This window comes from Arvicanthis niloticus, chromosome 3 (assembly GCF_011762505.2).
Source record: "Arvicanthis niloticus isolate mArvNil1 chromosome 3, mArvNil1.pat.X, whole genome shotgun sequence".
In the NCBI taxonomy this organism is placed as follows: Eukaryota; Metazoa; Chordata; class Mammalia; order Rodentia; family Muridae; genus Arvicanthis; species Arvicanthis niloticus.
In genome coordinates this window covers 99,943,766-99,947,389 of record NC_047660.1, presented here as the reverse complement: position 1 = coordinate 99,947,389, position 3,624 = coordinate 99,943,766, and the positions used below count along the sequence as shown (strand labels likewise).

The 3,624-nt window shown below is 44.4% G+C and overlaps 1 non-coding gene across 1 annotated transcript; it reads left to right on the top strand.

Moving 5' to 3' along the window:
* The first annotated feature begins 200 nt into the window (after window positions 1–200).
* On the top strand, window positions 201–332 carry LOC117706410 (small nucleolar RNA SNORA17). Its single transcript, XR_004606518.1, has one exon. It is a non-coding gene; the product is annotated as a small nucleolar RNA SNORA17 (small nucleolar RNA).
* The last annotated feature ends 3,292 nt before the right edge of the window (window positions 333–3,624 follow it).

The window sequence follows — 3,624 nt, the reverse complement described above, 5'->3', positions numbered from 1 at the left end:
ATCTAAAGGCTTGAGAAGGTAGATTCCTCACATAGAACAGCTTCACCTTCATTTGTGCAGAGCAGGGGTTACTGATCTGGCTCCTACTTATTATTGACTTATTTTTGAAGACCTGCTGTATAATACAGTCAGATGGACTCAAGGGTTTCAATTTATTCTTGGTATGAAGCAAATCATGACTTTAAAAACAAAACAAAGCAACTGTTCCTAGAGGCATTGCAGATGTGGCTGCTGTGTTACATGTACATCAGTAGGTGACAGAGAGAAGAGACACTATGTGTACCACTAGTGTTCTGACACTTGGACATCTGAATGATGAGTAGCCTAACATTCCCTGGAAGAAAGTGAGCCTGAGAAGACCACCAGATCAATGCCAGTGTCGTGAGGACCAGACAGGGAATTAGCCTGAGATGACCACCTGACCAATGCCATTGCCATGAGGATCAGACAGGGAACTAGCCTGAGATGACCACAGGTCTGACACCTTACAGGCCTGGTGGGTACAGACCACAAACCATGTTTGAGATGACCCCTCCTGGGTGCCAAAATGCACTTAGCAGGGCATTGCACTCCTAAGGCCACTTCTAAGATGACCTCAGACATTTCAGACATCCAGAGACTGTGGGCACAATTAAGAGAAGCGAGTAAGTGGTGGGGAAATGATGAGAGAGAGAGAGAGAGAGAGAGAGAGAGAAACAGAAGATCATTGGCATAACGAAGAGAAGAGAGGTGGAACTAGAACTTGAGGGTAGTGAGGAACAGCCTAATGGCAGCTGGAGTCATGGTAGGTTCCTGGCATTTGCTGCCACCTTGAGCCATGTGTGGGTCTGTGGCCTTGCAGCAACAGTGCTATTATCTCTAAAGGCCAGGTGGATATCTCTGGTCTGTGCTGCTGCCCAGCGACATGTTGATGTCTGAGGGCTGAGCAGAACTGGCCCCACCCCTCACTTGGGCATAATGGGACAGCTGGCCCTGGAGCATGAACGCAGAAGAGCTGACGCCATCCCTAGCTAGCTACAATATTTGGAAGGACAGTTCCTGAACATTGCGAGAGTTGTGGGTGAGCTGTCCCCCAGAATATAAGTATGGGAGAGTTGGACTTGCCACTCATCTCCTGTGCAGTGCCATGAATGATGGAGAGAAAACTTCCTCCCTCCTCCCTTCTTGCCATGTTCCACAGATGGGAGACCTGGTTCTGGGGTCAGGAGAGCAGAAGAGATGTCCCTGTTCCTCATCTGCAGCACTTGGGAGATCAGGCCATAAACCTCAACTGGACAGCACAGAAGAACTGGCTCTGCATGTGGGCATTGCAAATGAGCTTGTCCTAACAATGTGAGCACAGGAGGGTGAGCCCCATCTCTTGTCTGCTGTGTGGTGGCATGGACTAGGGAGAGATGCCCTCCTCCTCCTCTCACTGATGACTTGCCATCTATGGCAGGCAGGAGATCTGGTCCCTGGGTCATGACAGCAGGAAAAATGTTCTGATCCCTCAGCAGCTGAAACACTCAGGAAAGTGGGTCCTGCACCATGCTTGGGCAGAAGGGTAGAGCTGCTTCTAGTTGCAGGAGTTTCTGGTGAGCAGGCCCTGAAAACATAAGAGCCAGTGGGCTAACCAGCTCAGATACCCCTCAGGCCCAGATTCAGGGCTTTGAGGTGGCCCACTCCAACATCTACACCATGGATGAACTGCTGAAGTGCTTGTTCTGCAGATCCCAAACTACAGGATCTCCACAACACAGGACAATGACAACTGGATATACTAAAGGAGTCCCAGTGAGGTTCCAGTATTGATCGAGTGGCAGAAGCAGAGGCCTCAATTGCAATGAGCACAATACCTCATCGCAATGAACATTTGGAAGTAAAGAAGTATGGACAAAAGGGTGTACTGGCACTCTGGGACACTGACATACTACAGATTCCACAATGAGGGTTTTTTGTTCTTTGTTGTGGGGCAGGTTGGGTGGTTGTAAGGGTGGATGGTGGGTATGAGGGGAAAGAGAAATGACTGAGATTGAAGTACATGGTATGAAATCCAATATGAACTAATAAAAAGTTAAAAACAAAAAATAAACAAACAAAAAAGCAAATCAAAACAAACAAAAACCTAAAATTGGTGTTACACAGTAACTTTCCCTCACTCTTCTGTTTTGTATGTTCAGGTCTCCATCTTAGAATCAACACATTATTTTAATTTTTGGCATCTGAAAATGTAAATAGTTCTTTATTAGCCTATAAAGGAAAAAATTTAAACATGTGAGAGTTAATATCATAAATTATTTTCTAGTGATGATTTTGCAGCAGTATTTTAAAAGGCCATTGTCTTTCAGGCTTGTCATAGCTGTTGGAAATAAGCTAACAGGTCTCTATGGTTTATTTGTAAGAATCTACGTTTTCTTTCAGGGTAGACTTGCTAGGTATATGAATTTTAAACAATTTAAAAGTTATAGCAAAATGTCCTCCATAAGTATCTGAAGACATTTGGATGTTATCTCTACAGAAACTGCTCCTTATCCCTCACCATGTCCTCAGGTTCAGAGATCCTGGCCCTACTACCGTGCTTGTTAGATACATCCTATGCTTCTAGCCATGCTTCTGTTCACCATTGCTCAGTCTGGGCCTAAAACTAGCATGAGCCAAGGTAGAAGGCATTCATTCAAGGAAGGCTCATTTCTGACCCCTTCCCTGCTTTCTTCTTCAGCATCTTTGCTCCATGAGTCCTGATAGTCCTATTTGCTCCCAAATGCCTCCAAGCTTTCCCTTCCCATATTTAGATGTATATTATTATTCTCTGTGAGAGTGATCTACCATTGCAAACTAAATCATCATGGCCAGGAGCACAGGTCCCATGATCCTTTCAACTGAAAATTCAATTCACTGAACATTTATTAAACCATAAAATTATACAGCTTAATTATCCTCAGCATAAGCAATGCTGCCAAGATCCTTCTCCTTACACAGCACTGCATCATCCTCCCAGAAAGTTAACAGGAATAGAGAAATCTTACTTCTTCAAACCAGACCTTGAACTTATTCATTCAAAGAGATTCCCATATAAGGGCACTAAACCAGATGGTAGCTGAGTAATACATATTACCACTTTTCTCCTACAATAAACCTTATACCGCTAGGACTGGTTCACAAATCACAAGGAACTTAGGGTTAGGGAAGAGAGAATGAAGCTATGATTTCAATTTCAGGAGCATCTAGACTTACGGCTGCTGTCATGGCAGGAGAGCTACAACAGACTTGCCTGGCAGAAGGACGGTATGCTGAACACAGTAAATATTTCAAATGCTGCAGAAAATACTGGAAATAATACAGTGTCCCTGAGCTTTCCCCAATACCAATGCAAGAATATTAATATTTTGCTATCTTTAGTGTAAGCATCTGCTGAAGGAAATCCAACATGGAGGAAAAGACACATCTGTCCTGCACGTGTCAAAGCATGCACAAAAGTGGGAGGAGCCCCGTTTTGACATGAATGGCCCTCATGGATTTGCTATTGTTCCTGAAACTTTTATTTTGAGATGGAGCTTTTGCTGTCTTGCTATATAGTTCAGGCTGTACTTGAATTTATAATCCCCCCCCCACCCCCCGCATCTCTACCTCTCAGTTGCTGGTATT